The 27,363-nt window shown below is 38.0% G+C and overlaps 1 long non-coding RNA gene across 1 annotated transcript in view; it reads left to right on the top strand.

The window, feature by feature from the left end:
- The window catches only part of LOC107201737, a 102,813-nt gene that overhangs the window by 56,526 nt on the left and 18,924 nt on the right, over positions 1-27,363 (top strand). The window contains exon 2 of the long non-coding RNA XR_001520381.2: positions 24,060-24,158. This is a non-coding gene — a long non-coding RNA (uncharacterized LOC107201737). The remainder of the gene's footprint in view (positions 1-24,059; positions 24,159-27,363) is intronic.

Genomic DNA, 27,363 nt, shown 5'->3' on the forward strand with positions numbered 1-27,363 from the left:
ATGGTTGAAAAATCAGTTGCTGTAGCTCAGTATTGACATTTCCTGTGTCACCTCCCTCCATGAGCTGCTGGGCAGAAACGATCCCCGAATCCCCCTGTATAAAGAGAGGCTAAGATTTCTGACAGCTGTATTTATTTGCATCCCAGGATAATTTTTCAGAACTGTAGAAAAATGACCATACTACCCAAATGATGCCATTCTTAAACCATTTAAACCCTGTTTAATTATCTGCTAAATTAGTTTTAGAAACAAGAATTTTGTATAGTTTTAATATCAAGGCTGTAGGCTCTGAAGAGTCAGGAGGTGAAGAAGGTCCAGCTTGCCTGATGCTTGTGGGTTTGCTCTCCACCAGTGTTCTATCATGGGGATCCCAAAAACATTTGAGTAGCCTGCATTCAACTCCAATGCAGACAGTGTCTCATGATCTCACCACATGATCACTAAGACCATTTCACATACCCTGTCATCATATAACATTTCCTCTGGAAGGAATGATTTGTTTACATGGAAAAGATCTCATGTGTTTTAGGATTTTTTTTTTCATGTGATAGAGGGAAACAACAATAACAGTCAGTTTTCAAAGAGAAACGCAAACAGGCACCAAGTAGCCCTTTAGAAATACTTTTCCTAGGTTCAATACCATCAGAAACGTTTACTTTGTATTTTGGGACATTTGAGAACAGATCTCCCCTTTGCAGCAAGAAATCTGAGAGTGGCATATACAGCCATACCAAGAGCCGGTAGTTCAGCATGATGTTTCTGACAGGGATTTCTATCAACTGCCTCAGAAAATGTTACAGAATCAACTGGCCACAGCAATGGTCTTCTTAACCCATGTTTGTTAGATGTTGATCTGCCTTGAAGCCTAACTCTCTCCACAAACTCCTTTGGGCTTTTAGAAATGCTTATTTTGGATGTTCTTCCTACCCACACATGTCCAAGATTTTTTTGAGTTCTTCTGGACTCTTGACCTAAATCATACTTCATGGCACGAATCCCAGACTGATTGCATGTTCTTGCTAATTGTTTCATTCATATTCCATTCCCCACACCACAACTGGGAAGCAAAGTTTAAGTTAAGTGGTTAGCTATGTATTCCAGAACTGCATTGTTGGGGTTTTTTTTATTTTAAAAATTGTTGCTTGTTTTGCATTAGCTGTGCAAGTATCTAATACTTAATATTTGGTTTATGTCACTTGATTTAAAAGAAAAGTTTGGGGGTTTTTTATCAACACTGCAGAAATCCCCTCTATTTTGGTAGCTTTGGAACCTTCTGGTGCGAGTCCAAAATTTTCCACCCACTCTGAATCTCTTAAGTCTTATGAACTGAAGTAATGTTCTAAGCTACAAATTAAATAACTAGTGGTAAATATCTACAACAGAGTTAATCAATATAAATAGGAGATTTTATTGTGCCTTTGGCCTGAAGATTTTTACAAATGTTAGTTATGAATCTGTCTGCTTAGAAAATGTTGAATAATATTGAATCAGTATGATAGTAATTTATATTACGTCCTTCTTCTTTAATGTAATACAAATATGATAAAGAGCACAGGAGAACTGTGATTACTGTAGTGATCTGTATCCACATATTTATTTCCTATTTGATTTGGAGACCGATGCTGCCACTATATCCACAGAATATAAACTGCTTATAAGGTCACTGCTGTACTAGTGGGGGTGTCATGGAGACATTTGCACTAAAGGCACCAAGGCATGCCTGGCATGCTCCTCAGTGTGGCCAAGCTGCTGCAAAAAATTCTCATTTCTGGATTGCTCATCTGACAGAGTCTGTCTTCTGCAGCTTCTGACAGCTTCTTCTAGCTCCTACCTTCCCTGGCTCACCCATTTTTGAAACTTATCTTGTTCTAAAATAAGTCTGTTTAAACATTGTGTAAAGCCAGAGATGGCTGGGTGAACCTGAATTTTTCAAGGAATCTATTATTGCCTCTTATACTTGGTTCTGTTCCCTTTTTCCAGTTTTCATTTTTCAAAAGGGCTTCAGGATAAAGACTGTATTATCTTAATGTTTGCAAATTATTTAGAACAACATGTTAGACTCCATATTTTGTTAGAATTAAGAAGCAAGATATTTCTCAGACACTACAATTCACCTCCCTTGTCTGTGGCTGCTGAAGTACAGGTTAACAGAAAGTTTTAAAATAGAGAAGTAGATATCTCTTGCTTTTTGCTAATTATTCATCTGGATAGTGATTCCATTCAAAATTGTACATAAAAATGCCATCTATGAATCACAGGGAATGTTGCATATAGCCAGCTCTAGAGCTGTCTTGGAGGCTGCTTCCACTGGGGCTTGGATATAGAAAGCATGTGGAAGTGGGTATCATCTCTCAAGACTGCTCAACTTGAATTTCTTGGCTGCTTCCTTTTCTCCTACAAGATCTTAGTTTGTGGGATCTTTTCTTCACTATGTTTGTGTGTCACCTTTCATGCAGAGGGAGAAGGAAAGGGGGGTTCAGGCATGACTAGACAGCTAAGGTTATAGACACACATCCCCTTGCAAGACTGAGGACTGACAGCTGTGCTGCCAGTGTGTCTGGAAAACCACAGCTCCATGTGTATTGAGAAAAAGGAGTTGGCATCAGCATTTCAGAGTAAGAGACAGAAGGAAGCTCTTCCTCAGTGCATTGGGACAGGAACCTGAGATCTGTGTGGGAAGAAGGATAGTAATGTGACTACAAAATTTAAAGGAAATATTGTCCTAATAAGAAAAAGGGAAAGATTGTTCCTGGGATGTGATTCTTATTGTCTGTGTTGGGGGTTGAAATAGGTATTTAAACTATTGAATGTGATCTTTAAAGTAGTGGATATTGTAAAACTGCCCAAATAAAGTATCCATGCTGCCTGAGTTTCTGCCCTTCTTCAGTTTTGCATTACTCACTGCTGAAATGAAGACAATTAGATCAAAAGAGATTTAATAAAGGCTCTTGGAAAGTACCAAGCTTGGAAAAAAGGGCATCTCAAACAATCTCAAGTAATTCACCTTCAAAGCAACTCAGAACTATGTTAATAGTGGGCAGCTCCCTCCTAAATAGGATAATAGTGTACAGGTTTGGACAATAGAAGGAGGAGAGTGAATTTAGGGTGAGGCAAATGCTAGGCTAAATATATAGTAAGAGAATGGAAGACTGATGCAAACCGTTGTATGTTTTTTACAGTCATATCAATAGTACCAAGATTTCATACAATTTTTTTTGTTTCAATTATTTATTTTTCCTCAAAAAATGTTTGTATTAGTATAGCATTCAGGAAATATGCCTGTTTGATCTCCAGAGTACTAAAGAGGTTTACTCCCAGCACAAATGCATCAAGGGCAGCAAGAGATCAAAATGTTTCATAATTACATACTTATGGTTTACTTAGGATCTGTTATTCTTTTTTTGACAAATACTCAATTACATGTTTTTCATGTAATCCTTTTGAAGTCGTGGGGCTATCCATTGTTTCAGGGATTCAAAATCTGACAACAGAAGAGTTCTTTCTAAGGGGAAAATGCTGATTATTTGTTCCACCCTTGATATTCTGGATAGAGTACCTCAGAGCCATGCTAACTGTGATGACTCTTGTTTTCGTGACGTTGAAACTGTTGGCTAAAGCCTTCACCTGCGTAATTCAGTGTTTGATTTTTCATCTGGAGGAAGGAGAGGAAGGAAGAAAGGGCAGTGTGATTTTCTTTGGATGAAGTTTCTTTTTTCACAAATAATAACAAGCATATTAGCTAAAGATCTAAAAAAAAAAAAAAAGAATTAGAGATTTATGTTACTTTCAGAATTCTTTTATGGTGTGAGTCATTAAAAGCAAGGAAGGCTTGATATGGCCAATGCACAAAATTAGTCTGTGCTTGATGTAAACATACGTGGTATCAGGAGGAATTCTTTTTGTATACAGAAGGATAAAAAAATCTCTCCGTTTATATATTCTAGGAAAACATTTATTTGCTGAGTACATGCTGAGCATCTTTCCTGCCTTTTCTCAGAACTGGCTCTTGTCTCCCTGTGGTTAGCCAAACTGAATACATAGTTCATGTAGTTTAAGGATTACTTAATTTAACAAACCTCTTTCCTTTGTACTTTTCATTTATATTGCTGGCACATCATGCCAATGGCCGGATGTGCATTACTAATACAGTGTTTTTCATTTTGATTTTGCCAGCTTCATCTGAATCATATGTGCAGCACTGGATTGTTACTGAGACTGTGCATACAGAAGGAAATTTTTTTTCTTCCTTTCTTATTAACAAAGAAAGTACTGATGGGAATAGTGCCAAAACAGTTTATTAGTAGAGACAGGATAGAATCTGATCAACAACCCCAAGTTCTGTCCTTACAATTTAGCTCCAAATAGTGGAACTGAGCTGGCTGGCTGCCTGCAAAACTTTGCCAGCAAGTTCGTATCTCCTAAGGTAAATGTCAAGGTAAGATCTACATGGTTAAGAACGGCAGCAGCAACAAGTGGGTGAAGGTTTCATTGACCTTTTCCATGAAGAAGTTTATGACTTGACATCAAAACAATTTGTGTATCAGTAGTTACAGATTGCTATGTTAACATATCATAGTTATCATAAATTCAAATCATAGAATCATCGAGTTTGGAAGGGACCTGTAAGATGGTCATGTTCAACTGCCAAACCAGTAATGCCCAAATCACTAAACCATTTCACCCAGCGCCACATCCAGACCCCCCTTAAACACCTCCAAAGCTGTTGAAGGAACAAGCAGTCTGGGATAATAACAGCACATACCTTTTAATCTTAAAAATATTTATTATCAGAAAAACAGTGTACCTGGAACCCAAGTCTAAATCTCAAGGGTTCATCTTCCTTTATCTTACTCCTTACCTTTAGCTCCTCTCCCCCCATAAAACTAAGTTCTGTATATATCAGGACTTTAACACAGAAAAATGTTTATGGCACAACTGTTTTAAGTTACCACTCTTGTATATCTGCTGCATACACTTCAAGTGCATTTTCCTGGGTCTATCCATGTTTCAGTTATTCTTACCTGGCAAATTCATAATCCACATCCTGGACACCTGAGGAGCCATTCTTTATTGTTTGCAGTTCCAGTTCAGTCATGGCCACAAATTGGAAGTGAGATTTATTTGGGAATGAGAACAAAGGCTCATCCATCAACTTAAAAGACACAGGGCTTCAATTTATTCAGCTCTTAACTTTCTTAGTGAGGTAGAGAATGAGTCAAGAGACAGAGAGAGTAGCAAAATTTACTCAGAGAACCGGAATTAGATTAGCTGTTAGGGGATGTTGACCTGAGACAACAGCAGGTTTAATGACAGTGCTATGGGAACATAACTGCATTGATAGGGGCATTTGGGAGAAGTTAGAAAAGACTTTTAAAAGGCTGTGAAAGGGGTGAGATGACCAGGAAGACTGTAGCAGGCATTCAGAAAGCACATTGTTCTGTAAATTGGGTTTGACATGTCTTCATACCTTGCTCTTTCGAAAGATAAATACAGGAAAAATCTGACAAGTCCAGGAGCTGGATATGTTCTACCCATGAGCTGGCTTTCTTCATGACATTTTGAGGTCTTTCTAAGCAATATTTCTTTCGTAAAGGGACTCACCACATTATCTTTGGGCAAGTTCTACTTAGAGCATGTCATGCTGGTGATCATATTCTGTGATCAACTCTCTGAATTCAGGGCAGTTTCAGAGTGAGTCTGATGCCAGCTCTCACCCTTCAGAAACTTGAGGAAGTTGCTGGGGACGTGCTGCTTATCCATCTCCCTGGTTATCAAGTTGCTCAAGGACACAAGGGTTCAGAGAAGGACTATACATGGACTAACATTCCTTGGGCACTAGGGAACAAGAAGAGAATATTAATACCAAGAAACCCAATACTGGTTTGCAGATCATCAGCTGCCATGTACCTATGCATGAACTCACTTGATGGCATCTGTTATGCTAATCCTAAAAGTTACAGATATCTGACCTAATTTCATCAGACTGGTCTTCATTACCACTGCCTGACTAAATCTCTGGAGAATGCTATAACCTTCAGGAAAGATAAACCACAGGGACAGGAAAGGGAATGGAAAATGGAGAGCTGCCTGCAGTGAAAGATGAAAGGAAAGATTACAAGGCCTTCTTCAGTAAAGGGTCAGAATGCATCATAGGCCAGCCCAGGTCTGTCTAAGGAAACAAATCCAGGAACACCCTGCACAAGAGACATTATGGTTGAATAGGAGGAACTATGTGACGGTTGCCTGCTATACAAGAAGTAGATGTGAATAACTTTTCAAGAAAGAGAAAAGTTTATCTTTCAAGTGAATAAAAGAATAACAAAGTGGTGAGTGTTTAAAAAAGACTCCCCAACTTATTATAAAATTTAATACTGAAATCAGATGAAGACTAAGATTTAATAAGAATAACACAGTTGCCCTAAAACTGTCTCAGAGGAAGCTCTGAGAATCAAACTAAACTTTAATGCTTTCTGCTTTTGCTACCTTCAGCTCTGACCAATTTACTTTGAAATTACTGACACCCATCCCACCCCAGATTTTTGTTAGCAGAACTCAAGAGGCAAAGTTAAAGCTCTTTATTATTAGACTCAAAGATGCCATGCTACCAGCACAGCAGAGGCCATGAAGGTGCAGTGATATGTGAGAGGCCAAGCTAATACAGAGAGACACGTAGTTTCCTTGGATAGCTGAGAAAAACAGACAAGCTTTACAGCTCACATGCCTTTCCCAGTCAGTGCTCCAACAGTCTAGCTGGGTGAGGGTTGTTCAAGCATTCAGTTCATATTGATGCCTGAAATTGCTAAGCAGAATTCTAGAGCCTGGTTGCTTGCAGCACTGGCTCCCTCCACCTGCTGTTTGCTTTGTCTCCTGCAATGACAAGATAAGCCACCACTGAAGTAAATGTGCACATGAGCAGGGGGAAAATGTGGCAGCCAGTGCTTGTCTTTCACTGCAAAACGCATTCAAATGCATGAAAGAAGATCACTATAAAAGATGTTGGTATTTATTTTATGGTATTAGTCGTACAGCAGCTGCTAGACAGTATATGACATAATTTGAAATGTTCTCAGTCAAAGTTGCTATTTGTTCTGAGCACTGATTGCTTGGATAAACCTTGTGAGAAGTATATGTGCAATATGATATGGGTAAAAATACTTGTTTCATCAAAAATGCCATTAGTTTGAATAGAACTATAAAGTATACTTAAAGTATTTCCTTGGAGGTTTCAGGTCAAATAAGCCAGCCAGACTCTTAGTCTTGAATTTAAACCTAAGTGAATAATACATTTTGGATAATATGAATGTTACTTTTTTTCTGCTTGCAAGACAAACCAAATCCCACCTTCCTCAGTTGCTTTTCGGAAGTATTCAAACATTCTGTGATACACCTGAACTCTAAATTTTATGTGAGAATTTGGCATTTATTTCAGTATGTTATTTCATTGTTAATGTCAGATGTCATATGGACTCGTTATCACTTTCAAACAGGTTAAGTATAAAAATGATTTATTGCTCTCTGTTTGTAAACCAAACAGCTGTCAGCACTAGGACATTTAATGCAATATTTTGTTTTTGATGAAAGTTTAAACCACTTCATCCTCACTTTGATATTAATGGATCACATCAAAAACAAGGGATACATACATAAATTTAGCTTGTAATGGCAATTATTGCAGAACCAGTGAATTATTACAGACTTTTTTGTAGCATTCCCTGCTGGATTTTTTGGTTCAGTATTTTGTCCATTCTTTAAAAAAAAAGCCACTAATACTGTGTGTTCTGTGTGAAAATATTCTTGATAGTTGTAATTTAGATTTTGTACTCTTCCAGCTCTAGCTGCTCATCTCCCAGATGTTTCTACAGTGGTGACAAATTAGAAAAACAGGTCCTGACCTGAAGTGAGCAGGCAGTAGATATGAAGCTTTCAGACTCCTCATAAGTTTGGATGGATCAGCTTTGCTGTAACACCCTCAATGAGAACATTGCAGTTCATTGTCGAACAGTAGTACATAAACTGTGCACTCCATAAACTGATGTGGAATAAGGTGAAATAATGACATGTTTAAGTTATTGTCTCTGTTCAATACCCATTAAAATTCCCTTTCAGAAAGTGCTTTTCAGAAACCAGGGCCTGAAAAACCACATTTATTTTATAACTGTATTTTGTAAATTGATTTTATAAATCTATTTCAGGAACAGATTAATGTAAGAGCTCCATTAGGCTCTTTTCTTTTCCTGGTTATAGGTGTATGACTGCTTTCTGAGCTCCCAAGTTCAGTGCAGGCAGGAGCCTTGGGATCTACCTTTGGTCACACTGCTGTCAACTCAGAAATGCAAATGGGGGCTACAGTCTCTTAATTTTTCAAAAAAATCTGTGAATGCTTGGGGAATGATACTGAAATTTAAAGAAAATCTATTATTTCTGTCTAATCAAAAATCTGGTTTAAGGCAGGACCATCTACTGTGGAGTTTAAATGATGCCCCAGTGTTTTAAAGCTGGCCTTAAAGTGGCTGAGCTGAGATGTGCAAAAAAGCAGAAAAGGGAGAAGTTGTGGGTCAGCTGGTTGAGAGAGCAGGGATGTTAGGGCTCTGGGTGACATCAGAAAATGGCCTTCAGAAGAGAACTATAAATGCAGGTACTGACTACACCATACTGATTTGCTCCTGCTCCCTGGAAAGGTAAGATGGCCTTAGAGTCAGCATAACCTTACCACAACCCTGCCCCCAAATTAAAATTTCTAAATTTCTATAAAAACTAAATATTTGGAAGCTAGAGATGGAAGTAGACGTTGATTTTTCATTAGACAAAATTTATAAATCCTTCTTGTAGTTTGAGAGAACTCTTTAGGAAATCACAAAACCTTTCAATAAGGTGCTAATGAAGTTCTGCTTGTTCATGCTAGCAGATGCAGCTCTTTAGTCCTTACAGGAGCCAGGATAGGTGGTAGCTCTCCTCTAGAGGAGGTTAATCCCAAGTAGGCTCTCCAGGAACATTACAAGAAGAGCATGGTTTAGGCAGGCAGCTTCCATAGAACCGCAGAATCATTATGGTTGAAAAAGACCTCTTAGATCACCAAGTCCCACTCTTAACTCAGGGTTGCCATGTTCACCAGTAAACCATGCCCCAAGGTGCAACATCCACACATTTTTTGAATGCTTCCAGAGCTTGTGATTTCACCATTTGCCTGGGCAGCCTGTTCCAATGTGTGACAACCCTTTCACCTAAAAAACTTTTCCTAATGTCCAGCCTCAACCTTCCCTGGCACACCTTGAGACCTGTCACTTGTTACCTGGGAGAAGAGGCTGACCCCCACCTGGCTACACCCTCTTTTCAGGCAGTTGTAGAGAGTTATAAGGTATTCCTCGATCCTCCTTTTCTCCAGGCTAAACAGCACCAGCTCCCTTAGCTACTCCTCACAGAACTTGTGCTCCAGACCCTTTTTCCAGCTCCATTTCCCTTCTCTTAGACTTGCTCCGTCACCTCAATGTCTGCTCTGAAGGGCCCAGAACTGAACACAGGATTTAAGATGTGGCCTCACCAGTGCCAATTACAGGGGCTGGTATGGCTATATCTTGTTCTATCCACTGTGAATTCAGCAAAATAGTGAACTGAGATTTAGGGTTTTTAATGATGGTCCCAGGGCTTTTTTGGAGGATGCAATTTCCATTTGCTGTGAGCTGTACAGCACGGGAAGCTTTGCCTCTGTAAGCCCTGCTCAAAGCATGATAGAAATTCTACAGGTGCAAAGGATGTGCTCCTGAATTCCTCCCCCAGGTGCTCTGTCAGTGGGAGGGCTTGCTGCACTAGACCCGGGCCATCACCATCAGTTTGTGGGCGTCATCATTAATTGCTAACCTTACTAAAACCAAAAATACATTTGCACTTCACTTTTCTTAGAAACCCAGATACAAGAGGCACTGACTCTCATAAAGTGCTTTGGCAATATGCATTCCCTAGTTTATCCCATCAGATTGGACTGCAGCTGTGTGGGACATGCTGTACTTCCTCAAGGGCACTCTTTTACACAAGCCAACAATATCAAAACCTCGTGAGCAGCGCGAGCCAGGGCTGCACATGCTTTCAGAGTGCACAACCATTTAACCAGCAAGTGTTGCAGTATCTCTTAAAAAGGGTACATCTAAAGCCTTTTCTGATTTTTTTATGCATTATTCCCCCCTTTTTTTTATGCCACTTATGACATGCAGGTTGCCTCCCCGGGGCACACATCACAAGGAGGAGTGGGTATCAGTGGTGGTTCTGACCTAGCGTCAATACCCAAAGCGGCGTAGCTATGATGACATAAACTGCCCAAACAGGTTAATTTATTTTGCTTCTGCCAAGTTTTATGTCTGTGCTCTGAAGTTTGGAGGCAATGGAATTCATCAGTGGAACATTTGCAAGCCTTCAGTGAAAGAAGAAAGTTTATATTTTTTCAACCATACTGACAGAAACAGCTAAAGTTTTTTTGGGTTTTTTTTTTTCAAGTGGGAAAAAAGGTCAAGTATGAAGCAATGAGGAAAAGAAAATAAATTTGAATAAAATCATTAAGGTCAAAAATTCTGGCTAAATTTATAAGCAACTTAATCTGCTCCATTATGAGAACTGTTTGGTTCTTTGTTAGTGTCAGTCCATATATTAAAAAATAGAATATGCCCAGTGCCCTTAATAGGTTGCTTAAGGCAACAAGGTAACTCTCTCCAGACAATTACTTCAAATCTATTTATCAGCAATAGTAACCTCTGTGTAATTTCCCATACAAGATCTTGGTTTACCTAATTGCTATCAGGTGCTGCTGTCTGGATAAAACACCTTCCCTGTTTAAGCAGCAGTCCTGTAATCTGAGCAGCCTGAGGAAAATCAGGATTACTGGTCAATTTGATATTCTTTCTCCTTGTAGGCATCTTCTAGGCAAATTCAGGGAGCACAGGTAATATCCAGACAAAGAGGGTAAGTATTAAACAAACATTGAGATTACTGCAAGGAATTTATTCTTTGTTATAGACAAACTTAAGGGATGTTTCAAACTTGCAACACTTGAGCACCCTTGATGGAACAGTTCCTGACCTCAGAATGAGAGCAAACCTTTGGGCTTCTGAATTTTCCACACTTAAAAGTATTCCTGTCTCACTGTCTCGGTCCTCTACTTTTGTTTGGTTATTATAACATTAAAAGTAAGTAGTTCTGTCACTAGAGTGACATTAATAAATTCTTTGTTTAAAAAATTAGAAAATTTTAATTCAGGCTTCACAGCTGTTTAAAAAATGCACAATGACTTGTTAATCAAAAACATCTTTAGATGGAAAGATGATAAAATGCATTCACAGCAGAGAAAGAAAGTTGCAAGCTACAGATTAACTTGCTGGGGATGTGTAACACATTGCAAGTTATACAAGCAGTAAGTGTGAAAATACTAAGCTTTCATATGACACGTTCCAAGAAAAACATAGCTCACAAAGAAAGAGATGAAACATATAATTGAGTTGACATAGTACAATGAATAAATTTACCAAATTTGTCAGATTCAGTAGAATAAAGAAAATGTAATATAATGGGAGCCAACCATACTGAACAGGGTAAAAGTCTTCATGAAACTGATATACAATTCACTGCACCAATCTAAACTAATGAGTCAATAAACAAAGCAACTGAAAAACACCTGTGAAACATGTGAAAGATACTGAATCAAAATGACCACAGGAACTGAGGAACTGTGCAGTATAAGATTCTGCTTTGCGAACTCTATAAGTGTGTTGGTTTTGAACTATATATCAGTTTTATGAAGACTCACCTTGCTCAGTATAGTTGGTATCCATTATATTACATTTTCTTTATTCATGTTACTCTGCCTTGGCAATAAAAGATGTCTTTTGATACTGTTCTAAATGAGGGTTCTTACAATCTCAAATGGTGTGGAGGGTTTGTGCCCCGTGTAGTTTTGCTTGAGAAGAGTCTGAAGGGATCTGGATGCAGTGTTTCCGCATCCTGAACTTAGGGGTAAATAATTTTTTTTTCCACCTTGTTACACTGTTAATCATGCAGTAATTACTTTTTTCTGTCCTGATCAAGATTCCAGTTTTTGTACTTTTTATTTTTATATTTTTACTCCTTGTAGGCTATTTGTCATTTCAACATTTTAATAAAAATATCTGAAAGAAAAGTTCCTGGTCAGTGTTGGTATTCATGGTCTTCATTCCTTTGAAGACGGTCAAAAGTGGTGCCTGTGTTAGACAAGAAATTCTTCCTCCATTAATTTTAGAACTACTGTTACAATACTTTGTCTATCTAGATCTTCTAAACAGTATTGAGAAAACCTTGTGACCACCCAGCTTTTGATAGCAAGGCAGGGTCCTGGAGCACAGAACTTTCGTCTCCACCTTCAGCACCTCTATCAGTACCAGAAGAGACTGTATCTCCACCACCAGCACTGACTTTTGTGAGCAGGAGGTGAAGGTTTAGTTGTTGTGTGTCTCTGTTCTTCCACCTTTGACACGGAGAAGTCAAACTATCAATGGTTTTCTTAACATTTGAAATACATGGATAAAAAAATTCTGGCAAGGGTCATGTTCAATTCTAATAAAACTGTACAATTCAAATGCATTAGGGAGACTGGCATTTTTTTAAACAGCCTTAAAAAATCTGAGTAGTTTTCCAGAGGGAGGCTGTATGACTTCCGTAGAAATCGATTAGTCAAGCTAGTTTTATTTTTTCTCTCCTTGTTGACCGTTTCTGTGTTTTCTGTGTTGACACTGTTCATTGTACTTCGTGTGAAGACATAACTTCATTGTCAGTACTGCACAGCACAATCTATAGAGTTCTGATATGTAATTGTTGTTGGGAATAATCTAGAGGAAAGACTTTGCTGGTTTATGACTGTTACTTGGTTTACTGCAGAAGAAGCCTAGAGTGAGAAGGATCACTGAAGGACTGGGAAGTTCTTTTGTCACAGTCACACAGTTGAACTTCAGATCACAGCAGAATTTCAGATCTAGAATTTCTGGCACAGTGTCTTACAGTCTAGAAAGCTGCTATAAGCTTAAGACCTCCTACCATGACCTGATTTCAGACAGCTGTGTTAGTTTAACACTTCATTATTTTTTGATGTGGAATGTGATAAAGATAAAGAGGGAGTGTATTGAATTTTCTCCTTATAAGAACTTCGTAACACAGAAAAATTACTCAAATTTAAGTATTTTCAGATAAAAGCAATGTTTTACAGATGAAAAGACAATTGCATACTTAAACCATTGCCTCTTGATTTTTGTATCTACTGTATTTGCACATTATAATATTTAAACCTTACAGAGAATTCATCTTTGCTAGGATACATATTTGAATAAATTTATGAATGTGAGAGACAAGAGCTCTGTCTTGGTAAAAAATTTTTCTTTTCTCTCGTGATTAAATCCAGGAAATAATTTCATATGACAGAGAAATTTAACAAAAGAAAATCTACTTAAAAAAGAAAATTCTCTTCTCCCATGAGGAGCCTGAGGCTGAAGTGTTTGTCAAGTTTAAAAATCAGGGTCTGGAGCAGGTCAGATCTGGAATAGATTACGAAGAGTGTCAAAGAATGAAAGCAAGCACAATTGCTTCTTGTTTAAAGAGTGGTAGCCCTTTGGCTGAAGCCTCTGTGTAGTTCCTGACAGCTTCTATACAAGAAGACATTTTCTGAATAAACAAATTACATGGCAAAATTACTTATGATTGATCATGAATGATTCCTGCTCTGAATGCAAAATGGGTGTGTTTCTTTTCCAAAACTTTCATGTTATTATTGCAAGCTTTATTGCTTCCTTATTCGTTGCTGCTTGCTTTCTCTCCTCATTGGATTCACATGTTTTGAAATGTTCAATGGCCAATATTGAAGAAAAAGATGAATATGTTACCAGCCTAAACAACCCAAAATCATTAATTTTAAACTTGGTACTGGGATATGAGCCAACATTGTATATGAAACAATAGTTTATCAAGGAAACTAAAACCACAGGTTCTAGAAGTTAAACAGTTAAAATGGAGGACCCACAGATACAGCAGTTCTCCAGTGAGGGATTATTTTAACTAAATATACAGATAAATCTAGATAGATCAAGGACAAATTATAGATTTTATCAGGTTAAAATGTCTAATTTACATGAAGATTTTACTGGCTTAAATTCATGACCCTGGAAAATTCTGGTTGTGTAGGAGAAAGTTGTAGAAATGCTGAACTTTATATGAACAAAAATTGAGTTTTTTTAAATTAAAAAAATATTGTAAAAAATTTCCTCCCTGTAGAAAAAGAGGAATTTTTATACAGAAAGATACATATTTTACAACTTATCTTCAAGAATCAGGAATCTGCCTTAAAAGTAATAAACAAACAAAATGCATGTTTATGTACAAATAAAAAAAATTATATGGATATAATATTTCATCTTACTACTAATAATGAGGATAACCATGGCCATATGGATTTGCAGTATCTGGTTATAAGAAATCAGAGAAATAAAATCAGCATAAGTTAGTTAATTGGACTGCAAGTCCTGTACTTGTTCTGGCTATGAAGAAAAGACAAGCATCATCCCAAGATATATCCAGAGAGGCACCTTCTGGAAGATTGCCTGTGGAAGCCATCGTCTAGAAAGCTGGGTGCTACTCCCTTATTTTTTTAGGTGCGTTTGTTCAAGTAAAACACAAATGTAAAGGAGGCCTCCCATGACAATCAAGGACATGGAGAGACTGTTACACAAAATGGGGGAAAAAAAAGGCTTGGCTTGTATACCCTAGGAAAGTGAAGACTGAGAAGAAACAACAGGTTTTCTCTATAAATGCATTGGGGTGGTGTATTTTGCCAGAAAGAGAATACCTATTAAACTTGTCATAAAAAACTTAGGCGGGAGTTTAGAATAGAACTTCTAACCACCAGAGGTACAAGGCTCTAAAAGAGGATCCCAGTAGGAGTAGTGTAGGTAGACATTGTAACCACTTTTTGGTTCCTTGAATCAAATTGAAAAGGACAACGTGACACGCAACAGCAAGAGATTGATATGCTTTTATGCTGTCAGATATGTAAAACTAACATTATAATTCCATCTAAATTTCAGTTACAAAAACTACTTTTTAGTGAGAGACAAGAATATACTTGTTTGATTAATGAAGAAAATTTGAGAGTGCACATGGCTTTAATGGGGAAAAAAGTGAGAAGAACTGCATACAACTTTCTAGGTGAATGCTTTCATGGACTACTTGATATTTTCTAGAAAATATGTCTCTGGATACACATTGGGATTGTGTATTCAATAGAATTTTGATTAGTTTTGTGGAAACTAATGGTTTGGGTTTAAAGGGCCCTTAAAGATCATTTAATTTCAACCCCTATGCCATGGACATGGTCACCTTCCACTAATTCATGTTGATCAAGACTTCATCCAGCTTGGCCTTGAACATTTCATGGGATGGGATATTCACAAGGCAATCTGTTACAATGTCCCACCACCATTACAATGAAGAGTTTCTTCATAATATTTAACCTAAATCTCTCTGGTTTTAATTTCAAACCCTTACCCCTCGGTCCTATCCCCTTGTAAAAAGTCCCTCTCCATGTCTCTTGTAGGTCCCCCTGAGGTACTGCAAGGCTGCTATAAGATATCCTCAGCCCCTTCCCAACTCCAAAGTGAACAATCTGAATTCTCTCAGTCTGTAGAGAGAGGGGTGCTCCAGCCCTCTGATTATCTCTGTGGCCTCCTCTGGATGTGTTCCAACAGGTCTGCATCTTTATTGTGCTGAGGGACCCAGAGCTGGACACAGGACTCTGGGTGGGGTCCCTCCAGAGCAGAGCAGAGGGGTGGAATCCCTTCCCTCACCCTGCTGGCCATGCTGCTTTGGATGCAGTCCAAGACATGGTTGTCCTTCTGGGTTGCAAGATCACATTGCTCATTTGAGTCCAGCTTACCATCCTCCAGAAGCCCCAAGCCTTTCTCTGCAGGACTGCTCTCAATGAATTCTTCTCCCGGTCTGTGCTTTTGTCTGGATTTGCCCCAGCTCAGGTGCATCACCTTGCGCTTGCAGAACACTTTGAAGTTCTCATGTGTGAAGTTCTCATGCCCACTTCTCAAGTGTGCCCAGCTTTCTTGTCCTTTCTTCACAGCCACAAATAATACAAACAGTTTCCAATTAGCTAACCTAGGCTGGGGCTTCTTCTTTCATCTTTTATTTTTTTTGTTACCTGATGCAGAATGTTGCTTTTTTATGCTTTCCATGAGAAAAACATTATGATGCAATGAACTGTCTGAAGATTATGATTATTATAATATGTGAATAATATTTCAGAGCTTCACATGATTGTCTCCATTCATAAACTCAGAGTTGTTTTATTTAGAATTTTTCCAGAATTGAATATAAACCAACAATAAATTAGTTCAATGCCAGTATTTGTTTGTAGTGTTTGAGAGTGATTGTATCCATCCTTGTGTGTGGATATTAGTTAATTGACTGTCATTCAGCCCAGTCAGCCTGAGCTGTAGGAAGTAATTATATATATGTAGTGACTGTACCTGTTCTTATTCAATGCTTCTGTTTTTCATAACTTAGGTTTACCAAATATTCTAGTGTTGAGGCTGGGCTGCTGTACAATTATCACATTCCAGTATTACCGGGGAAAGCATTTTTGGCTTATAAATGACTTTGGTTTATTTTGAACACAGACAGGGCTTTTTCCATTTTGAGGTAGATTGTGTGCACACATCATGAGCCTTTGAATTTAAATCAATCCAAAACCCATGGCTGGTACAGAATTTCACACCTGACAGTTAACTACTGCATTTTGGCAGCATACAAGCCAAAATAAATTCTCACAAATCTTCATGTGAGTTTCCAGAAGGTATGGATTGGAACCTACACATTTCAGTTTTATGCCTCTATCATCCTTCCACACCTCTTCCCAGTGGAAGCCTTTGAGCTAGATCAAGAAAATATTAAAAAAGAGTAAGTGAAAAAAGAAAGAGAAAAAACAAAGAAAGATAAGGATTTTTTCTTTCAGGAGCTTTCAGCTTTGAATTTAGTTTTTTCACTCTCTTTTTTGGTCCTATACTATCAAAATCTAATTTTCCTGTGTGTTCATGAGAACATTAACCTCTTTACCCAGACTGTGAAAAAAACAAAACAGAGGAAAATGGCATTTGTAAAAAATGAAAATGTTATTGGATTTTATTTTTATTGCAGAGTTGTTTAGTTGGTATGAGAGTATAGAAGCAATTTAAATTTAAATACCAGGTTGAAGATTGGTATAGATACTCCGCTTTTATATTTCTTGAACAGTTCTTGACCTCTGTCAGGCTTGGTGCTGTGACCAGTTCCTAAATGAGGAAAATTCCAGTGCTCAAATATGTGTCAGATTTTACAACAGAAAAATACGTGGCTGCTTGCATTTTAGTAAGGTAACATGTGAGTGAATCCCTGGAGACCCAAACTATCACTTCTGTTCTCCAGAATACAAGATTTCAGTCATAACTTATTTTCCTCAAGATCCCCGCCACCGGTACTAAAAACACCTATTTATTAAACTCAGGATATGAACAACATGTATAAAAATCTAATGTCAAGGTTTCTTCTGTTTGTTTTTAATTCCAGAGAAAAGCTCTCATTCTTTCTTGCGTGGGGATTTTGAGGAAGATGACAAATAAATTACAAAGCTTGAGAAAATTGCTTCCAGACAACACTAGAAAAGAACAAAAAGCCACTGAAACCATTTGACTCAGCCTTGGTTTCTTCCAATGTTTAAAAAAAAAAAAATCCATCTGGTCTCAGAAACAGAGGATTAACTTTAGAATGAACTGAGATTGTGATGAGTAAAATACAGGTTAAATGAAAAAGCTTTGATTGTGTTCATATGGGTGAAAAATATAGACACCTAATTGCAACCTTCCAATACCTGAATGGGGGCTACAAGAGAGCTGGAAAGGGGCATTTTACTGTCCTTCTGTCATGTGGTGATAGGACAAGGGGGAATGTCTCCAAACTGAAAGAGGGTAAGTATAGGTTAGATATTATGCAGAAATTCTTTACTTTGAGGGAGGTGAGGCACTGGAAGAGGTTGCCCAGAGAAGCTGTAGATGCCCCATCCCTGGAGGTGTTCAAGGCCAGGTTGAATGGGGCTTTGAGCCTGGCCCAGTGAAAGGTATCCCAGCCTGTGGCTGCGGAGTTAGAACTAGATCATCTTTGGGGTTCTCTTCCAACACAAGCTGTTCTATGGAACTATGATTCCAATCAAATGCTGAGTAATTTGGGTGTTTTTACGTGTTTATAATCAGCTCTTATAGGAAAAAATATATAGAGAATATATAGAGAAAAGCCCAACATTGTGGTACACTTTTCTGTATGTGGAGGGCTCTGTTAATCTCTCTCACAATTGCCTCTTCATGTGTTTTGTGTTGGCAGCTCTGCATTGCAAAACTTACAAATTGCATCAGAGCATCGTTAGATCATGTAACGAATGTAACAAAACAGCTAACAGGGGAAGGGTTGCACATCTCCTCGCTGCATTAATGTCCCTTGGCTTCCCCCTGTCATGACCTAAAATACTAAATGCATCTAGTTAACAGGTTGCCAACAATGTCTAGCAGATGGCCATCAGAATACTCCAGAGATGCTTCAGAACTGCACAGCATAATGGTAACATGTAGGTCTGGTTGGGAGAGTAATCCTGGGAGACAGAGGCTCATACTCCATGCATGAGACCTGACATCAGGCTTTTGGGTGAGAGACTTCTTCATGAGAGGGTGATCATATCAAAAAAGATATTAGTATGTTCAATATTTTGGTTATAGCCTCTTCAGAGAAACTGTATTAACATTTAATACAAAAAGTTAGTTTTAACTAACCATGCTGAACATAGGACAAAATATATAGGTACAAGAAAGTGCCCACACTGCCCAATCGACAATATAGCTTCCAACAGAAAAGCATCATTCTTGGAAGCTGGATCCACAATGAAGTGAAAGGACTTGCCCAAGAAGCTGGTCAGGGATACCACTAGGAATACCACTGCCTAATGCTACTCTGCAATGGAACTGAATTACCGGACCAGCAGCTTTCTAAAACCTGTTCTGGCTTTTAAATGAAATTGTAAGAAGCTGTCTTACTCTAAACATGTTCCAGTTTATGAAAGCAACAATTTGTCTTGGGGGATTTTTTTGTGATTTTCAAGCATAAAATTCAAACTCTTGCCACATTTAAAATAAATGAACTTTCAAATTAAAAATATATGTTGTCTCCTTACTAAGCTACAAAGGCAAATAAAAAATGGAAGGTTTTCCTTTTAGCCAATTCTTCTCAAACCAGACATAAGCCCCTAAGAGGAACAGCAGGGTTGGCTCTTTCAAAAGCAAGGGCCTGAGGCAAAGCTAGAGCCTGGTGGTGCTGCTTTCATCTGGTTCAGCTCAGGCAAAGAGAAGCACTTCTCAGCTGAGGAATGCAAGGCCCTTGCCACCGGGTCAAGTCCTGGGAGGGGAGCGTGGGCAGTGCCCTTTCACTCCTCTTTAACAATGCTGTGGAAAAAAAGACATCCGCGCAGGGACTTGCATGCACGTGCCCATCACACACGTGCACAAAAGTATGTGCATGCACAAGTCCTTCTCAGTGTTTGCCAAGCTACCCAACCTGCTTCACTTTCCCCTTGGGTTTTTTTATGTAATCCAGCTAAGCCAGACTTCTCTGAGCTGGAAAGGAAGTATCGATAATGAGAGTTTCTGTCTCACTGGAGCAGCACCTCATAGCTTTGTATGAATTCCCTGAGCTGCTGGGTAGCCACTCCTACTTCACAAGAACATTCTTCTGGCATTATTTCTACTGTTATGAATTTTTAACCATCCTTCATTATCATCTGAAGTGAACTGACATAGTTTTGAAAGAAAAAACAAGGCAGAAAAAACACAGTTCAAGTAAACCTATTTGAACCTTCAAAAATATTTGATGAATTATCAAAATACAAATAAAAACCCCTACATTTTTCAAGAGAGGTCTGGATTAGATATTTGAAAAAGAAAATCACCGAAAGGGTGGTTAAGCATTGGAATTAGTTGTCTATGGAGATATTATCTCATTGTCTCTGTAAGTATTCAAGAGGTGCCTGGATGTGGCGTTTGGGGATATGATTTAGGGGTGATTATGGTGATTCTGGGTTGATGGTTGGACTAGATTTGAAGGCCTCTTCCAGCTTTGATGCTTGTGTGATTCTGTGATATGTAAGAAAGTGTTTTATAGTTTATTGTGTGGTCATAGAGACACACATCCTGTGAATCACTGAAGCTGCAATGGGGATATGACAAGGGTAGTGCCAAATGGCACTGGGATGCTGTTAATCATGATTCTCATCTAAGCCTGTGGTTATTTTTGAGCTGTGTGATTTACCCTGAAAGAACCCTTAAATCAGGTTATTTCTCTAGAGTGATCTACTGCAGTGGGGCACTTAGAAACTTGGGCCTACATTTTGTTGAAAAGTCTCATTGCTTTCTGGCCAAAAATTCTTAGGGGAAAACCCTGAAGTTGCAGATGAAGACTCTGTTTCTGGTTATCAGTGGCAATAAATCAGCAAATGCAAGGTCACAAATGAGGTATTTGGACTGAGTGAGTTTGATAGCTGATTCTGTGAAATCTTGTTTCCCAAAACAAATATGCACACTTATTTCCTTAGGCAGAAGATTTGTATCCTCTCAGCCCCATCTCCATTCTTTCACCAGCTGTTCTTCCTGCTTGTGTGGTCCTAGCAAAGCATGCTATATCATTCATTATTTTGATTCTCCCTAAAGCACAAAAAGCTTCTTATTTTGGTTTCTTATTTTTCTTATTCTTTCTTATTTTGGTTTAATTTTCATTCAGGACTTTTTTAACCCTCCTGGAAAGCAGCAGAGTACAAAACTGATGCTGTGTGACTGTACCTTGTATAGTAACTCCTTTTGGAGGCTGCAGCAGACCAGCTATAGAATAGAATGAAAATGGTCATTCCCACCACAGCTCCCTAGAGCTGGAAGCAAGCTGTTGGTCATGTTTTCCCTTTTCTACTCAATGTATGCTTTGGTATCAGCACAGCAGCTGTTTTGACTAAAGGAGGGATGGAGTCAAGATCACCAACATTCTCAAGAGGATATTGCTGTGGACTTGCAGGATCTTCTGGTATTTGATATTAACTCACGTTTCGGAACCCTTACTTTCTTTTTCACTGTTTTTGATTAGTTCTTACTAATCTGATTCCAGATGAATGGATAATCACACCTAAATAGCATCATTAAGTCAAGGACAGAGTGTATACCATTACAAAAAGAAAAAAAAAAGAGTCATGAATTTGGTTAGGATGATGGATAACTGTATACAGTTTTAGAAGGAGTGGGTATTTAGGCTTTGCCTATAATCACTGGCTTATCTCACAAGACATGAGAGCAAAAAACAAAGCTGGTTTTTGTGTGATCACATTATAGCAGCCAGCACAGCAATTACTACTTTCTGATAAAATGCAGTCCTTAGGTATTCTTTCACTTCTGACCTGCATTTGACAAATTTTTTAAACCAGAAAGTGCCACTAAGATGTCTTATTTGATTTCCTGCATAAGACATACTATTTCATTCTCTAATTCCAGTAAAAAGATGGTTCTATGGCAAGCATATGTTCTAAAACAGACACTCAGATATAATTGGAAGACATCAAGAGAGCAATTCAGTTACTTTGTGCTGTACATTGCTGCAAAATCATTCAGTAAAATTAGATATTTATTCTTTGCAATACCTATGAAATTCTGGTCTGGACTCAAACCTCATTATGACAAGTTTCATATGCACATAGCACAAAAAGACTGAATTGATTGCCAGATGGTACAATTACTCAAAGAAGTGCTAATCCCTTTCTTTTGGCTAGACCCCTATCCAAATCAACTCTGAATTCTCTTACAGGCTGTCTTGCTGGGTTTACTTATTTCTGTTGGTTTAGCCCACAAATTCAAGTTTTAGTAATTCTTTATTTTGTCCCAAATTACACAGTGTTATAACATGTTTTGTCCAGAGTTACAGATTACATTTTGGGTAAATCAAACAGTAATATGGAAATAATTTTCTGCAGCTGTACTTACCCAGCTGGGTCTGCAGAACCTGGTATTTGAAAGAATTCAGCAGAATAGATATAGATGGTTGTGTTTCCGGTAATTAAAAGCTAATGAGTTGAGTATACAATTCACCTGGAAACTACCAATCACAACACTTAAAGCACTTTCAAGTTCTTTGGGGTAGAACATGCTTGTGCTTGGATAGGGTATAAGTGGAAAAAAAAAGAGGAATCAAACAAAGCAGTGGTGTATATTAACTTTGTTTACTTTTCAACACTCATACCTTGTACACTAAAAGCACTTTTGCCTCATCTTTGCAACAGTCACTGTATTTTGAATATATAGTCAGTCACAGCCCCCTCATCTGCTGTTCTTATTTCTCAGCTCTGAGTTCATTGCTTCATTGTATGGGAGTTATTTCATGACTGTTACATTTTCTGCGAAGGGAGATAAGACTACAGTGAAAAGAGCAGTTTGTAGGAATGGCAATTTGTAGGTATTCCTTTATAAATTTAAAAAATACTGTGAAGATTTTCTTAAATAAAAAACAAAACCAAAAACATACACAGTGAATGGCAATTGCAAGGGAAAACTAAACTAAAGCATTTAACTCTTATCTAGAACTTTGAGGTCTTCCAGCTTTGCCTTTCAGCATTTGTCATTTTGAGTACTGGCACCAAATGATTGAACTTACCTGTTTCAAGATCTCTTTTTAATTTTGAAAAACCTAGATTTTGAAACCTCTGAATGTTTGCTTCAAAAATGAAATCAAATTTCTGTGTGGTTTATTGTGAAAGGAAATTTTTGCCAAATACCTCCTGTTTTTCTCATTCAGTTACTTAATTTGTGGGTTTTGATCTGTGCCATGGGCTGCCCTCAACCTTCTCCTTGCTTTGAATATTTGAAAGGAGACTGGATTTAGTTGTGTCGTAATGCCTGCTGAGTAAAATGTATTTACTGATGGAAATCTGAACTAGCAAAGCTTTAAATCCTATTGGAGTGAGAATATAGCCAACAACATTTATATACAGAGATAACTTTTTAAAATATAAGTATCATTTTTAGTACAGACTAGCACTTAAAAGTCTAACTTGTGCTAAAAGTTAGGCTTAGATGGACACATTTTGGAAGTCAAATTGGAAATGTTCCATAAACCTCCTCAGTTGAAACATGCAAAGGAAGGAAATTCTCTGTTGAGTGTTTTCTACATGTGTATTCATGTTATGATGTGTTTTTTATTTTGCAGGTGCTTAAGTCAGACCCTGTTTAGCCTTAGATATGCCTGGAAGGTGCTGTTCTCCTTGCAGATGCCTGTGTCCCTTGCATCATCTAAGCTACTCAGCTGAATCAGAGCAGTTAAACAGTGGAGACAAACATTTTTGACAACAAAACTCTTTCCATATCATGTCTTTTTGCCAAAACAAAATTCTTTTCATATTATTTCATTCACAGGTTTTGGGGTGGAGTTTTTTTTGTTTTGTTCTGTTTCCTACTAATTTTTCCATAATGTTAAACATTATGAAGGTTGCACTCAGCTCTGACCCCACAGTACCTTTTGTGCCCCTTTTGCTTATGGTAACCTGGAATATCCATTCATGTTAATTAATATTTTATCTCTGCATTTCAATCACGACCTTGCCAGTTTCTGCAGCTAGTTTCATCTTTCATCATCACCATCTTTTTGCAAGTGTATTTTAGCCATAGACACAAGTTTAGGTTTTAATCAGAAATTGCTGTTCTTTTAATTCCTGGTTACAAACAGTGTGATCTGTACATGCATAAGAATTTCTTGCCCAGACACAGTTTTCTTTTGAATCTGGACAGTCAATAGACTTTCAAACTGTCGAGAGGCTTTGGCACTTAAGCTGACTACTAATCCGTCTTTGTTGTCGGTTCTGGGCAAGACTGATGACCTCAGCTCTGAGGACGTCAAGTCTTCTAAACTGACTTAGAAAAATACTCTTTCACCTTCACTGTCCTTCCATTTTCCAGGTAGATAAGAAAGCAGTTCCCTTCAACCACAGGAGCACCTGCAGGAGAAGCTTGGACTGAGCTCTGAAGAAGAAAGCAGAAGAACCACAGTCACTGAAAGTAAGTTTTCTTTCTCCTTCAATACTCATCCATATTCATTAATGCTGTGGGTGATCCCATGCACTTCAAATACTTGCTAATTATCTAAAGGTAAAACTCCTGTTATAGCTTCTTCTGAAAGACAGGGTGGGGGGACAGGAGTCAAAACACTCATCATTGTGGAGATACAGAAACTGTATTCCTACACATTAACAATGCCAAAGAAGAGCTGAGAAAGGGGGATAAGGTTCTGTTCTGAGTAAAGGGAGAAAATAACTCACAAAAGAATTTGATGAACTCTAGCAGTGTGGGAACTGCTCAGGTCTTCAAACTAGTTCTAATCCATACTAAGAGCAGCAGCCAGGATGGGCATTAAGTGGTATGAGCTGAAGCTGTTCCTTGAGTAAGAATGTTTTACATAATCCCTCAAGGCTCATAGTGTAATACTGCTAGGTATGATCTATAATTGTTGTTTTTTTGTTTCCTTCACTTCTGTAAGTTTCCAGTCTTGAAATCAAGAACTTTAGTTTTTGCTGTCCTCGATTAAACTTCAGTTTTTGCTTCTAATCTTTGTGGTGAAAAGCCTGACTGGACAAAAATTCAAAGAAAACCAGTTCTCTAGAGAGTCACTAATCTCGTTAAACTCTTTGTGCAGGCAACAGCCATCCTCCTGTGATAATCTGAAATATAACTTTCAGCAGGGTATAAGGACAAGTTTGAAAGTGCAATGAGAAAGTGTTTGGGTTTAGTGGCAGAAAGATGATGTATAACTGCAGGTGTGACTCAGATCATCAATGTGCTAGCTTTTAAAATTAATATGTTGTCAAAAATTTCACCCTGAATCTTCATGATTTTTTGGAAACAACCTATCAAATCTCATGGTTTTGGAAAACAGGAGCAAACTTTAGAATCAGGCAATGTTAATGAATTACCAGAAAGATTATATAGTCAGTCTTCTAAAAAATGCCCTGGTAACAAGCTCTGGTCTTGTTTTCCAATTGATGAGTAATTTTTTCTTTCACAGGTCCACTGTTAGCTCATTACCACTATTCCTAAAATCACCTGCCACCAGGAATGCAAAATACATGAATTCTAATTTTTCTTAGGTCCTATGGTCCTTCCAGACATAACTAAATACATAGCTGGGAGTGCATTACTCTTCTGATTAGGATGTGCTACTATACTCTTATTAGGATGAAAGATGAAGGACTATGCTAGACTGAGGCCACAGTGATCTGATTCCAATGACCACCAAATTAAAGATCAACTTGAAGAGCAGGAATCAGATTTCTTTCCTTATAGTCTATTTCAGAAATCTATGGAAGTGTTGTGAATGTTTATTAACATCTGTTGCCCAGGATTTTTTAGTTCACTTGATAATGCAGATCAAATGTCCCACTTTGTTCTCTTGCTTGATACAAACAGATGAATTTACATTCAGCAAATCATACTGAAAATCCTTAATTTAGTAGTTTTTCCTATGATCTGATTGAAACAAAAATAATTGAATAATAGGTAAAAGTTAAAAAGAGCTAATAAAAACAATCAAACTTCTATAATTTCACTTTTTTCTCCTAGGAAACAAATGTCTGGCATTATTTAGGTTTAGGCAGAATAGGATACTTGTATACCTAATTTCTTGATCCTGCACAGATACTAAATATTGGGCAGCTGAGAAATTCTGGTGGAAAATATTTGATTTTCAAGAACTGTCTCCAAGATCCAGTCAGCCACAACATTGCTATTTGTGATACCGAATATGGTTTTGAGCTCTGTACAGATGAGCTAGTTGTAAAAATTGCAGATTTCAAGCCTTTTGATGGTAGCTAGTTGTCTCTGATACCTGCTGTTTGATGCAGCTGCCCTTTGAACTGCTTAGCATTATCATTTCCTATTCCTCTAAACATAATCCTAAAAGCAGCTTAATAACAAATGTGTTAGCAGAACACTGTGGATATCTGTGTCCTGATATTCCAGCCTCGGATTACTTGGTACTTATGCCTCTCCTCTCTCAGCACTGAATTTGCTAAAATCTAGGAATAGAACCACTCTGCTGTCTTCCAGTCATACTTTCTTTTATGTAAGCTATAAAATCTCCAAATTTTAATATTGCTTGTGCCATTAACACAAAAGCAAGCACAGTTGGAGAAGATGGCTCAGGAAGTAAGGAACATCAGGACACTGGATAAAGGAAGCATGAAAAAAATCAACCCCAACCACTGCTTCTTGCAGGATGAGAGTTCTTTCTCCAAATTCTACCAAAATCAGCAGCTGCCAGTGACTTTGTGGGCTGAAATAAAGACTGAAGCCTTCTCTCCATTCCTAGGAATTTTTTGTTCTCTGATCTGTTTCCTCCAGAGCTCAGCTTTGAATCCGTGTGCAATGCTGTAGGCAAGTAGCTCGGTCCTCTCAGGAATATCCCAGTCTGTACTCATGCTGCTCACCGTTTCTCTTGTCTTTTCCATCTGCACTAAAGAAGTTCTGCAGAGCTGAGCTTGCTCTTGAGAAAACACACAATTCTCCCTTCCTTCTCCTTTCCAGAAGTTTCAATTTTACTTAGACTACAGTAGCCAGACTGAGAGAAACACAGAGCCTTCTTCTTGGTTGCCACCAATGCAACCTCTTTAAGGTAACAGAAAATATACTCTTGATTCATGCAGTAATCTGGAAATAATCTATAATTTGTAACCACAGAACTGGAGAAGCAAAGAGTCCCAAAGTTAGACACTTCTTAGTAACAACTTGCATTTAAGGAGATCTTATTGCACTACATAGAAGTCAGGCTTTGCCCACGATTATTTCACCAGTTCTGGGAAATATTTGTTTGTGCCTTTCAGCATATAGGACACCTATTCTCATATATAGATATATTCTTCTTTGGTTTCACAATGGACAGAGCTTATTATTAAATAAAAGCCATTCAGCTTAGGTTTCTTGCAACGCCAGTGGTGCTCAACAAGGTGTTATTAGTTGTATGAGCTTATTTTACATCGGTTGTGGTCAACATTGTTTTCTGTTGAGGTTAACTCCTTTAAGACAGAAGTAGAAATGTGCTTCTGAACAATTTCTAATTATTTTAAATCACCTGAGGATTATAAAGCCTGTGGATTTCCTATTCCTGCCATTGGATGAATAACATACCAGGGAAATTGTTCTTCCGGCATTTGTCTGTAATACTCTCTGCTAGTCAGTAAATTCTTTGATTCAGATTTTGTCATTTTGAATG

This window comes from Parus major, chromosome 3 (genome assembly GCF_001522545.3).
Source record: "Parus major isolate Abel chromosome 3, Parus_major1.1, whole genome shotgun sequence".
Lineage (NCBI taxonomy): Eukaryota > Metazoa > Chordata > Aves > Passeriformes > Paridae > Parus > Parus major.